Below are 14201 nucleotides of genomic sequence, written 5' to 3'. Positions count from 1 at the left end.
GACGAGACGCGGCGCCGCCATCTTGGAGTGGTGATCCGCTCCACTCAGTGCAATTGATTTGGCAGGAGCAATGAACTTTCAGCGCATTTAATTCATTTTACCTCACTGAATACTACTGATTTTCACGCGCTTTTTTGTCATACGTGTAGCTATGATAACGGACACATGTTTTGGCGAGTTTTATTATTCACAGTTTGCTTAACAGTAATATAATATTCTTATACACTATAAGTGACCAGATGTCCGAGATCAAAACTGGGAATATAATCCCAGAGAAGGGGGAAAAAAACGGTAAGCTATTTTTAAATTGAAGAAACAATATGATTAGGTTATATATACATGCGTATATCCTACATAAACAATGTATGAATACATTAGATATCTATATATCTTAGGGACATATAGACTGTATCTCTGTTGCTGCAGCAGCAGAGAGTTTATTCTGTCTTGACACTTTGTATTGATATTTTGTATTACATTCTTCCCTTAAATGATCAAGTTTACAGTGATTGTTATGTATGTATTTTTTTATGTATGTCGCTTTGGATAAAAGCGTCTGCCAAATACTTAAACATATATAAACACCTGAAAGTTATTATACCAGCTAAAACCACCAATTTGTTTCACTACATTCAGAATAAAACCAAATGCTGTTTTACCCAACAATGTTAGTATTTGAATATTGTTACTTGAAGACTTATTCCTGGTTACAATTATACTGTTAAGAAAGTATTGTCTTATATTTTGCCTAAAATGAGAATGCATCATAATTAGTGGCGGCTGGTGAATTTAGTTTTAGGTGGGGCTGAAAGTTTGTAAACCAAACCCCTGTAGGGGCGTCATCCTCCCCCAGAAGATTTATTTGTGATTTTCATATACAAATATTGAAGATCTTTGCTCCTTCTCAACTCTGTGGTAATATTATTTTCATAAAATACAACCAATAGTATGTTAATGTTTGTTTTTGCAAATGTGTTTATTCTGTAAAGGAATGAGTTAAATGTTTAAAATTGTTTAAACTATTAAAATGACTGGTTAATAGTGCTATTATGAATTGCAATGTCAGCACTATTTTTTTTCCTGCAATTTCAAATGCACTTGTTTTAATAAATAAATACAGCGTTTTAAAAGCATACACAATCTGTGTAAAAATATTAGTCTGTGGTTAAAAGGACTTGAAAGGACTCGAAACTCAAAATGCAGGACTTGGGACTCGACTTGAGACTTTCCAATCTTGACTTTGGACTTGACTCGGGACTTGCCTGTCTTGACTCGGGACTTGACTCGAGACTTGAGGGCAAAGACTTGAGACTTACTTGTGACTTGCAAAGCAATGACTTGGTCCCACCTCTGGTAGATATACTGTATGTCTGGACATCTTTCTAGCAAGATTACAAGTCCTAGCTATGTTCTTCTTTGTAATCTGACTGTTTCATCCTAGTGTCATTGGAGCCGACGTGGACAACTCTGTTTGCGTAGCTAGTGGTGTGATTAGCCTGTCGTACGTGTTTACTAGGCCTGTTGCGAGTTAGCTCCTTAAGATTAGCTTCTATGTCAGGTGCTACCGGCCCTGGAAATACACTTAATTATGGCTAGTTTGCCAAACTGTATGTTTCGGGGGATGGAGTCCCCTATGACTAAGGTGTGGTGCCTGGTACACTGGGGTGTAGGACTAGCTAAAGGGCTAAATCTGTTATGCAGTCGACGATTTCCTGCGTGTGGTCTTCTTGGTCAAATGGCACATCTTTGTACCCTTGATGAATCCTTGTCTTTGTGTCATTTGCCTCGCGAGCCGACCTCATTTGGAGCCACGGCACTTCTGCCGTCACGAAGAAGCGTCATGCGAAAATGGGTCACAACTTCAGAGCCGTGATGCGGCAGCGTCGACATGACGGAGCTCCAGCAGGAGTAAATATTTGCTATTTTCTTCCACACGCTTGGCACGGTGGTTTCGCGCTGGCTAATGATGCCTTCGTTAACATGCACGCATTGTTAGTCTCGGTCCCTTCGTGGGATCTGCGGACTCTACCTCATTATTATTTTTGGGAAGAGACTGTAGGAAGGGTGACCTAAGGGCAAAGGGGTGTGTCATGCGTTTCAACACAAACATTTCGCCACAGTTTCTGAGCAAGCGTGGTGTTTTTTCCTCACTGCTCTCAGCCTTGTCGATGCTCAGGGGGAATCTACTCCACTGAAAGTCTTTTACAGAGTATTTATTGCAGAAAAAATGGTTTCCTCCTCCCCGAGGGGCTGGTGGCGGGAAACAAAACAATTTAATCTGCTAGTGAATCAGTAGATGATGAGAGCTACTATTACGAGTATTAAACTTTCAGAGGGCATCTGTCTGGTTTTATAAACAGATGTTCGCTATAATCCTTCTTTTATCTGCTCTGCTGAACTCTTCGCTCTCCATTTTGTCTTCATTTGTGCGGGCGACTTCCCCAGACACCAAACAAACGTGTGTGTCATCTTGTTACCAAATTGTTAAATACTTACAGGAAGATGTGGCAGGGAGCCGAACAGAATGGCTTTATAAATGATCCTGTGCATGCTAATTCATGTTAAGATGGGAATGGTTTCAGTCAGATGTCTTCAACAGAGGGTCCGAACCCTAGGGATCCGCCTCGGAACTGCAGGCGGGGTCGTAGAAGTGTCGGGTTGATTGATTTTTTCCAATTACAAGGCTCTGCCAGGTTCCCCGTGATTGGCTTGGATAGCAGCTCGTTTAATAATGATTTTTTTTTCTACTTTTAAAACACTTCCTTTTAGTCTACATTAGTGTTTTTCAACCACAGTGCTAGTGTAATTTCACCTAATTGGTCTGAAAAAAATATGTTTTGCAAACAACTGATTTTAATCCCCAAAAAATATGCATTTGTTGAGCGTCTGTGCTGCCTAACGATCGGCAGAGTAACCATGTGATACCGTTCCATATCAGTAGGTGGTAGCTAATTGCTTTGTGGGCCGACTCCGAGACAAGACAATTAGTGATGCATACACAGGCAAGTGGCGAACACAAAGTGCCGTACAAAAACAAAATGAAGAGAAGAAAACATATAAACGGACACATTCACACAGCACGATTGACAGTAGCAAAGCAAAAACAAAACATGGCATGGCACTGAGGATTGGAGGAAAAACCCCACCCTCGAAGCATCCACACTGGAGAATAACTAAAATGAACGCCATCTAAAAATAGTATAAAACATATGATTAAAAAAAAATATATATATATATATATATATACATTAATATTGTTATGATCCGTCGCTCGTATCATGTTTTGTTCTGTTAGAATGACTACCTCAGTTCTGTTTTCAGCACCCCTGCGTTTGTTATTTGGTTTCCATGGGTGCTGATTAGTTTCACCTGCCTCTGATTAGTGTTCGGGACGCTCACCTGCTCCTGGGCACCAATCAGAGAGCGACTTATTCCTGTTTTTTGCCACACACTGTCTGGCTGTCTTATTTGCTTCCACGCAACAGTTACGACGTCTATTCCTACGATTCCAGAGCTAAGCTTTGTTTTTGTTTGCCTGTTTTTATTCTAATTCTCGTGCGATCGGCACGCTAGTCTTTTTGTAGTTTTGCATGTTTCATAGATAATAAATCATTGTCTTACCTGCACCTTACCTCCGGAGTTTCCTGCTGCATCTTGGGAGAAAGACCCGCGCATAACCATGCGACCACGTCGTTACAAATAAAATATTAATAATACAATAAATATTACATTAAGTTATTAAAACTTAACATTGAGATAATATCAGTAATATTAACGAATAAGATGGAAAACACAATAAAATAACAAAAAACACAAGAGTTTAAGATGATCACTAAAAAGCTTGATTAAAGAAGTTTTTATTTTGAAATTTCAACGCTCTCTGCAGTCCTAAAGGCTCTCTGGTAGGCTGTTCAACAGTTGGGGACCACAGTGGCTAAATGCCGATTCACAGTGAGTTTTTGTTCTGGTATTTGGTAAAAATAAAAGGCTTGTTCCAGAGAACCTCAGAATCCATGAGGGTTGATACGATAACAGCGAGTCAAATAGATAAGAAGGCGCAAGGCCATTAAGACAACTAATAGAGCTTTAAAATCGACCCAGAAACGGATAGGGAGCCAATGCAGTGACTTTAAAACTGGTGTAATGTGCCCCCGTCAGGTATTTGATGAGAACAACTTCATATTGTCAATATAGGCTACTGAATTTCCTTTTTAACATTTTCTGCTGGTGATTCGGGATGTTTTTCATTGAAAAAAATGTCCCTTAGCTCTAAAAAGTTGGAAAAACATGTAATGGTGATTCTTTGGTCCAAAATGTGCATAGATTGTTTTACAGACCATCTCTGCAGGATGTGCTGTTTTGTGGGCGGTCTTTTATTCGACAGCGCTTTCATATGGAGCTTATTGACGGATATACCTTCGAACTATACGCTGCTTTGCATTAGAAAATGGCAACAACGGAGAATGCATGTGCATGTACGAGCCAGTCTGCCGCACAACGATAGGATAGAGAAAAATGAGTTTATTGACTACAACGTTGGACTATTATGGCAAACTCGCACAAAGCTTTTCGGGTATAACTTTGCCATATATGGAGATGTCCACCTACATAGCATTGCAAACAAAGCATGACGGAAGGCAAGATTGTTTTATAAATATCGCCGCAATGCCTCCTTATGATATAGGTAAAGAAAAGTTGGTTTTGCGAAATAGGGCCCCTTTAAGTTTAAGTCTTTGGATCAGAAAAATGTATCGTTTTGTAAGGCAACAACAAAGCACACAGATGAGAGTTAACAAGGCACTTTTTAGGACCAATAAAAAGGTAAATTTAAAACTATTGCTGTCAAAGTGAAAGCGTTAACTTATGAGATTAATCAGAAGAAATATAGCATTCATTATGTATAAATGCAGATTAATCACACTTTATTCTGATTGCAGATGATGCCTCAACTCCTATGCTCTAAATACCACACGTTAAACTATAAAATTGTGTGTACTATAGTGGGCGTGATGCTTGTGATCTACTAAGACTGGGTGTGCAATTGAAAAGTAGTCCAGACAGCTTTATTCAAATTAGGTTTTTGCAAGTAGTATTGGCATGATGTTCCCTCCATATTCATGTTATTGTGCTCTCCAACATGTGTCCGATGTCGTTGAACTAGCAGCACACAACTATATAATGTACCACCTTACACCTAATATAGAATCGCAAAACAAACGATTTTTAGCACTCTTACTCTAGACCATCACTACAGTATCATATGAATGCGCCTGGAATGATCCAAATGCAAGAAAATACTTATTGAAATATTTTTTTTTTCATAAAGGAGATGTATTATATTTTCTAAATGAAAAAAAAGAATGACATCAAAAAAAAAACGCCAGCAGACACCAAAACACATCAATTTAATTTGTTTTAATCAGCCCGTTAAGTCATCCAGCAGCTCTACAATTATGAAATGATATTGCTAAATAGACTCTTATTTTTTATTCTTGACTCGATATGAGTCCTTAGATGCACAGGATTCTGTGTCCATCGTCAGTTTTTGCAGCATAAAGCTGTAATCCTTTCTCATTCGTGCACTGCAAATTATTTGCCACTTGCCAAGATTTGGAATTTTATTTCAATACATTTTGCAAGTTTTGAGAGCAATTTACTTATTTTCAGTCATTGACTTTACATAATCTTAATGTTAACATGTATAATTATATTGTGTCTATTCCTGTTAAAAAATGTTTAAATTGAGAAAATAAAGATATTTTTGTTTTCCCCACATAGAAAATGGCAAATAGAATAATGCTTGTTTTCAGAATAAAATATGTATTTCTATCTTAAAGGTCCTGATAATGTCTCGCTACACATATTCAATTAAGTATAAGTTGAAAAGGATTTGCAAATCATTGCATTCTGTTTTTATTTACCATTTACACAACGTGCCAAATTCACTGGTTTTGGGTTTTGTTCTTCAATACACAGTTGTATCTACTGTAAAGGCTAAATGCTGTGATTAAAGGCCTACTGAAACCCACTACTACCGACCATGCAGTCGGATAGTTTATATATCAATGATGAAATCTTAACATTGCAACACATGCCAATACGGCCGGGTTAACTTATAAAGTGCAATTTTAAATTTCCCGGGAAACTTCCGGTTGAAAAAGTCTATGTATGATGACGTATGCGCGTGACGTCAATCGTTGAAACGGAAGTATTGGGACACATTGTATCTCAATACAAACAGCTCTGTTTTCATCGCAAAATTCCACGGTATTCTGGACATCTGTGTTTGTGAATCTTTTGCAATTTGTTTAATGAACAATGAAGACTGCAAAGAAGAAAGCTGTAGTTGGGATCGGTGTATTAGCGGCTGGCTGCAGCAACACAACCAGGAGGACTTTGAGTTGGATAGCAGACGCGCTATCCGACGCTAGCCGCCGACCGCATCGATGATCGGGTGAAGTCCTTCGTCGCGCCGTCGATCGCTGGAACGCAGGTGAGCACGGGTGTTGATGAGCAGATGAGGGCTGGCGTAGGTGGAGAGATAATGTTTTTATCATAGCTCTGACGAGGTCCCGTAGCTAAGTTAGCTTCTACCATCCTAGTCACGTCCGTTGTGTCCTTGGGCAAGACACTTCACCCTTGCTCCTGATGGGTGCTGGTTAGCACCTTGCATGGCAGCTCCCTCCATCAGTGTGTGAATGTGTGTGTGAATGTGGAAATACTGTCAAAGCGCTTTGAGTACCTTGAAGGTAGAAAAGCGGTATACAAGTATAACCCATTTATAATTTATCATTTAATGGCGTCGTTAGCAACAGCATTGCTAGGCTTCGACAGGCGGCATAGCATTAACCGTGTGGTTACAGGTCCAGTGTTTGGTTTGGTGTCTCCTGATAGTAGTATTGTTGATCTGCTGTCTATCCTTCCAGTCAGGGGCTTATTTCTTTTGTTTCTATCTGCATTTAAGTACGATGCTATCACGTTAGCTCCATAGCTAAAGTGCTTCACCGATGTATTGTCGTGGAGATAAAAGTCACTGTGAATGTCCATTTCGCGTTCTCGACTCTCATTTTCAAGAGGATATAGTATCCGAGGTGGTTTAAAATACAAATCCGTGATCCACAATAGAAAAAGGAGAGAGTGTGGAATCCAATGAGCCCTTGTACCTAAGTTACGGTCAGAGCGAAAAAAGATACATCCTGCACTGCACTCTAGTCCTTCATTCTCACGTTCCTCATCCACAAATCTTTCATCCTGGCTCAAATTAATCGGGCAATCGTCGCTTTCTCGGTCCGAATCGCTCTCGCTGCTGGTGTAAACAATGGGGAAATGTGAGGAGCCTTTCAACCTGTGACGTCACGCTACTTCCGGTACAGGCAAGGCTTTTTTAATCAGCGACCAAAAGTTGCAAACTTTATCGTCGATGTTCTCTACTAAATCCTTTCAGCAAAAATATGGCAATATTGCGAAATGATCAAGTACGACACATAGAATGGATCTGCTATCCCTGTTTAAATAAAAAAAAAATCATTTCAGTTGGCCTTTAATCTGCGTGAACACATGACTGATGCAATATTTTTTGTGATTAATCACTTGCATTAGCATGTTAACTTTGACAGCCCTAATAAAATTACAGCATTGGGTTACAAATTTGCCGTGAGGGTTAATGCAAAAGTGGCGATGGCAGGTGCAGTTAAAAAAAAAAAAAAAAAAAAAGGTAATGCAGATGTTGGAGGCACTGCATGGCTGGGTATTTTTGCAGAGTCCCTTTGGGAAAACGATTAATTCCATCTTTTTCAGTCATATCAGCATCTCATTTAGTTTTTAAAAAACAGTGCATACACAACCACCCAAGGAACGCACTGCACCTATGTAAATGTATTTTATTTTACTACAGAGACCATTAATGAGATGCAGATTGACACAGCGGGGCGATGTGTGTTTGAAATGCTAATTAAATGTAGAAGTAAAAAACAAAAACATGTCGGTCACATGGCAATTGCAAGGCTAATAAATTTTTTTATGAAAAAATAAAAAATGAAGTCACTTGAGAGCAGCTTCATCGTGCGCTCATGAATGATTCAAAAGTCCAAATCAGCACCAGATAAGATCCCCATTTAATTTAAATAGTTATGGAGGGTCACAGACGTGATGATGAAACACTGTTCTTTCATTTATTAGATTTTTTTATTATTAAACATTTCATTAAAACATGGTAACACAAGTTCACTCGGTGACTCGGGGGCATGTTTTTTCTTGTACAGTGTTGGCGTGAAAGTACACTTTTGTGTTAGCATTTTGTGGATCAAATATGGAGGCCACTCATGGTCACTCTTGATGCTGCATTGCATTCAAAGACTTAAAAGTGCACTGCAAAAAGTCAGTGTTCAAAAACAAGAAAAAAAATAAAAATTAGGGGTATTTTATTTGAACTAAGCAAAATTATCTGCCAATAGAACAAGAAAATTTGGCCTGTCAAGTGTTTCCAAAACAAGTAAAATTAGCTAACCTCAATGAACCCAAAAATACCTTAAAATAAGTATATTCTCACTGAAAACAAGTGCACTTTTCTTGGTAAAAAAAAAAAAGACCTTTTTGCTTAATATGATGAAAAAAATATTCTTAAATTAAGCAAATGCTAGTGCCATTATCTTGAAGTAAGAAATGATTACTTTAAAAAGTAGTTTTATGCTTGTGAGTGTTGATGACACAGCTTTGCATCAGTTGATATTCTAGTTTCAAGCCTGTTTTACTCAAAATAGGCCATCAAATCTCAGCAACAAGCTGTAATATCTTACTGAGATAATTTAGGACCAAAACCCTTAATACAAGTAAAACACTCTAACATAAAATCTTCTAAGTGAGAAGACTTATCTTATCAGACAGAAAATAAGCAAATATCACCCTTATTTGAGATATTTAATCTTACTTAGATTTCAGTTTTTGCAGTGTATGTTTGACTGCATAACTGGTCACACTTATCATTACACCATGTACCAAATAAAATTGCTTCGAGGTCGGTTAGCACGACCAGAATTATTCCGTACATTAGGTTATAAGGCGCACTGTCGATTTTTGAGAAAATTAAGGGATTTTAAGTGCGCCTTATGGTCCGAAAAATACGCTATTTTAAAAGTAGAGCAAATAAGTGAGATTTTTTTTAGCATGTTTGGTGCTGAAAACAGCCTGTAGGGCACACCTGGGCATTCTGCGGCTCGCCGGCCACATCCGGTCCTTTGTGACTAAGAATAATTTTGTTTATAAGGTCAACGACATGCTTTTTGCCCGATCGGGAGGCGATGAACGTGCGGTCGCCATATTGCATCACCGGAGGAGTCTATTTACCGGGCGGCCGACGCAGCGTTGGCTATTGTTTGCCAACACGCTTTTCATTTCAGTGCATTCAACGGAGCTTCGCGGAGTCAGGGGTCAAGCGATGTGTGCACCGCCATAACCGCCTCCCTCCGCCAGACGCGAGCCGCGAATTAGCCTCCTAATTGGCCCGCGGAGACGGAAGGCGGCTGTGCCTCCGTAGGAATACCCTCCGCAACTCCGGGAAGGCGACAACCTATGAAACAACGTACCCTCGAGTGCAGCTCTGTCGACGCTTTAAAAAAAAAAAAGCAACATGGCGCCTGAAATGTGGATTTTAATGGCAAATTACGAGGACTGATGCCGGAATAACCCCCGACGCGGGCGTTCCGTCTCCGCACCGGCAGGGGGAAAAAAAGAGCTTTTAAAGACTTCACAAAGCCCTAGCTATTGATGCATATATGAACACTTGACTCGATGCTTACTTGGGAGAGGTAATTAGCCTCAGATCAGCAGTCGGCTTCATGTTTTTGTCACCAAACAGCTGCGAAGCAGGAAGTTGTTTTCAGGCAGGAATCGACTGGCGTGCACGGCCTTCCCTCGGAGCAGACGACGTGAAGACTCCGCACGTCTAGCAGCAAAATAGATGCATTCAAAAAGACTGTTGTGCTCACCTAAAAAGTCTTGCACGGGACGGCGGAATACGGAAAATGGGTTTTGACGTTTTTGAGATTCCACACTTCGTATCTTCACTTGCTGAACTCCAGGAGACCTCATGATTCGCAAAGATTTTAGCGAGCGCTTGGCAGACACTTCAATGCCGGCATTGATGGCTGTCTTCACGTAAAAGAGACGCGGAGCTTTTGCGTCATGTTTTTGGAAGCAAACGGCTGCGGCAGGAAGTGGTTTTGAGGCAGGGATCAGCTGATATACAAATGTCAGGTTCAAACACTGATGGCATCTATTAAACAGACGAGAAGCAAGGAATCATGCAGAGACAGAGTTAAATTTTGCTCAATTGCGGAGAGACGTGTTTTGGGCTGAACTCTAGTTACAGATCCAAACTACGTTCTAAAAGTCCAGCCCACGTGCTTCCTCTATTTATTTATTTGGGAGGTCCCTGGTTACATCACTGAAGCTGTCGCTGAGGGACGGGGGGTAATTTAAACAGCTCCAGTTAGACACAATATATGACTATTAATAAAATGCAAATGTGTTGACGCTGGTGATATCGCCCCATCTCTGCTTTGTCTGCGTCCCGGTACTGGACGTTCGCCCTTGGCAGTCACCAGGCCGAGCCCGGACACAACACTGATACGAGACGACTTGCAATCTTTGCAATTCTTTTTCTACAAGGTTAGCTTAGTTGCTATAGAGAAAGAAAATAATCGACAGTAAGAGGTCTGTAGCTCCAGGTTTTAAGGGAATCATCTATGTTTTAGTCTTCATCTAAAACACTTCCTTTTGGTTTACAGACCATCTTCTTACATGTGCCACCCAGAGTCTGACCAGCAGCGAGAAAGAAGAGAAGACCATCAAACTTCAGAATCGAGGAGATGAAAGCATCTCAATGGTTAGTTCATCAGCTTTCTCTTTCAACGCCTTTCAGTCCAAAAAGCAAGTATATCGTTTACATATGCGCTAGTTAGTATGTCTGTCTCACTATTTGAAATAGTTCCCAAAGTACTTGTTGTTGGATCCCACAAAGTCTGCATTATTAGCATTGTTGAGGATGGGGAAGGGATCTGTGGTTCCTAACTCTGACTGGCTTGCTCATTAACTCTCAAAATAGCTGGTGAGTCTCAGTGAGATTGATACTATTTGGATCATATCCATTTACTCGCAAACTTTGGAAGTCTTTTGCTGTCATAAATCAGATATACTGTATATGATAATAGCTTAAATTTAGAGGCAACCGCTCTACTGGTACTGTAAGCCAGTGGTCCCCAACCACCGGGCCGCGGCCCGGTACCGGTCCGTGGACCGATTGGTACCGGGCCACGGCCGCAAAAGAAATGTTTTTTATTTTATTTTTTTAATTTTTTAAAAATTAAATCAACATAAAAAACACAATATATACATTATATATCAATATAAATTAATACAGCCTGCAGGGATACAGTCCGTAAGCACACATGATTGTATTTCTTTATGACAAAAGAAAAAAAAAGAAAAACTTTTTTTTTTACTACCCCTCCCCCCAAATTTTCAAGCATTGACGGGTCCGCAAGTACAAAAAAGGTTGGGGACCACTGATGTAAGCAACAATGCTACATGCTGACATATTACATTTGCCAATCTGCTGTTACTGGACTTACCGTTTCATCTGTCTCCGAGATGTAATGTGGTTTTGGCTAAATCCCTCTGTATGTTGCCCTCAGACCATACTTCCCAACCTTGAGACCTCCGAATTTGGGAGATGGGAGGGGGGGTTGAGGCGGGGGGAAGGGCGTAGTTTAGCGTCCCGGAAGAGTTAGGGCTGCAAGGGGTTCTGGGTATTTGTTCTGTTGTGTTTATGTTGTGTTACAGTGCGGATGTTCTCCCGAAATGTGTTTGTCATTCTTGTTTGTTGTGGGTTCACAGTGTGGTGCATATTTGTAACAATGTCAAAGTTGTTTATACGGCTACCCTCAGAGTGACCTGTTTGGCTGTTGATCAAGTATGCCTTGAATTCACTTAAGTGTGTTTAACAGCCGCAAATCATATGTTTGTATGGAGGAAAAGCAGACGTGACGACAGGTTGTAGAGGACGCTAAAGGCAGTGCCTAACGCCCCCAATAATGTTGACCGGGTGGAAATCGGGAGAAATTTGAGAGAATCGTTGCCCCGGGAGATTTTCGGGAGGGGCACTGAAATTCGGGAGTCTCCCAGGAAAATTGGGAGGGTTGGCAAGTATGCCTCAGACCGAGGTGAGTTTCTTAGCCAGGCTCTGTGCTTTCATGAGTTAAGCAGACACTTCTTCAGATGAAGCTGGTGTAGTGACCTACGCTGGTTAATACAACCAACAACAGAGCGTTTTCAATATGCAAATAAAAATGGCGGACTCGCGCAGATGTCTCCAAGAAAACCTCTACCGTTTGGTGAGATATCCGCTGACGTCACATGTTGGTTAATGCCAAAAATGTTCATTAAAGATCTCCTTTGGTTTTTAATCCACATTTTCGGCATCAATGGGGATCCCAAGTACCGTATTTTCTGGACTATAAGGCGCACTTAATATATATATTTTTTTCTCAAAACTCTACAGTGCGCCTTATAACCCGGTGCGCCTAATATAAGGAATATGTTTGGTTGAGTTTACCTACCTTGAAGCTATTTTATTTGGTACATGGTTTAATAAGTGTGACCAGTACATGGCAGTCAAACATAAGAGATAAGTGTAGGCTGCACTATGATTGCATAATGACTCAATTAAACAACACCAACATGTTATATGTTCCATTGGAAATATAGAACATTACACACTGCACTCAAAAACCTATCAAAATCTTTTAGTACGACTTTGGTAAGCCATGAAGCCGCACCGCTTGATGGATTGTACTGTGCTTCAACATACGAGTATTGTTATGGTGTGTGTATAAGGTAAGACTTTATCTGGCGTTTTGTTTTGCAATGTTATGCAAAAGCAACTTTTCTTACCTTCTGGTACCTGGTGATCTGTATTTGGGATCTGCATGAATCCTGCATAGTCCGTGCCAACGCCGTAGTCGATAAGCTTCTTCTTTTTCTCTATCTTCTTGTTATGGGACATTCATCCTCCGCTGTTGCCATTTCTAATATAAAGTAGTGTAAAGTTCTTACTTATATCTGTCAGTAAACTCGTCATGAAGGTGCTAAAACATACCGGTGTAAGGAAGGAACTTTAGTTATTAGAGTTCCGGTCGGACGTTTTTTCACGGGACACATTTCCGGTGTTGTTTCCGGATGAGGAGAAGCTGCTCCGTTATTGATTAAAGTAAAGTCTGAATGTCATTCAAAGGGTTAGCTCCATCTTTTGACACTTCTTCCACTCCCGTCCTTGCATGCTACAACAAAGATGACGGGGAGAAGACGTTGCCGAAGGTGAGCCACGTAAATAAGACCGCCCACAAAAAGAGACTGTCAGAAAGCGGCTTGAAGATGATCCGTAAAACATAATCTATGCAACATTTTGACCAAAGAACCACCATTACATGTTATGTAGACCACAAGGAAGTGTTTTACATTTAGAAAAAAATACATATATGACTCCTTTAATGCTCCCTATAATCCGGTGCGCCTTATATATGGAAAAATATCAAAAATGCACCATTCATCTGCGGTGCGCTTTATAGTCCGGTGCGCCCTATGGTCTGGAAAGTACGGTACACAGAAACAGGTAACAGACAGGAAGAGTGTGTTTTTCCTCATTATGGCCCCCTGCAGTGTCTTGACCACGAGGAAAGCATCCTTAATGACTGAACTTCAGGAAACCTCATGATATTTTTAGCTCAAACTTCCAACTAGCGCAGACCTGGGCAAATTAAGGCCCGGGGGCCACATGCGGCCCATTAAGCTTTTCAATCTGGCCGGCCGGACATTCCAAAATATTTTTTTTAGATCTTTAAGATGGAAAGTGAATCTGCCATTATGATGTGCAGTGATGTTTTCTAATGACCGTAAGTCTTGAACTATACAAAGTATTTCAATGGTTGGAATCTGCGCTTTTGCATGATATTTTAGTGACTAGTGTTGTCCTGATACCAATATTATTTTGATACTTTTCGATACTTTTCTGAATAAAGGGGACCATAAAAAATTGCATTATTGGCTTTATTTTAACAACAATCTTAGGGTGTGGCAGACCGGTACTTTTCAGCGGCGGTATGATACCGAATATGATTCATTAGTGTCGCGGTACTATACGAATACCC

The 14201-nt window shown here is 40.3% G+C and overlaps 1 long non-coding RNA gene across 3 annotated transcripts in view; it reads left to right on the top strand.

Annotated features, from left to right (window-relative positions):
* LOC133629856 (uncharacterized) overlaps positions 1-14201 on the top strand; it is a 643518-nt gene that overhangs the window by 78197 nt on the left and 551120 nt on the right. For all 3 annotated transcript variants that reach the window (XR_009821132.1, XR_009821131.1, XR_009821130.1), the window contains exon 2: positions 10785-10882. This is a non-coding gene — a long non-coding RNA (uncharacterized LOC133629856). The remainder of the gene's footprint in view (positions 1-10784; positions 10883-14201) is intronic.

This window comes from Entelurus aequoreus, linkage group LG15 (genome assembly GCF_033978785.1).
Source record: "Entelurus aequoreus isolate RoL-2023_Sb linkage group LG15, RoL_Eaeq_v1.1, whole genome shotgun sequence".
NCBI classification, from domain to species: Eukaryota; Metazoa; Chordata; class Actinopteri; order Syngnathiformes; family Syngnathidae; genus Entelurus; species Entelurus aequoreus.
This window is presented reverse-complemented; position numbering and strand designations above follow the sequence as displayed.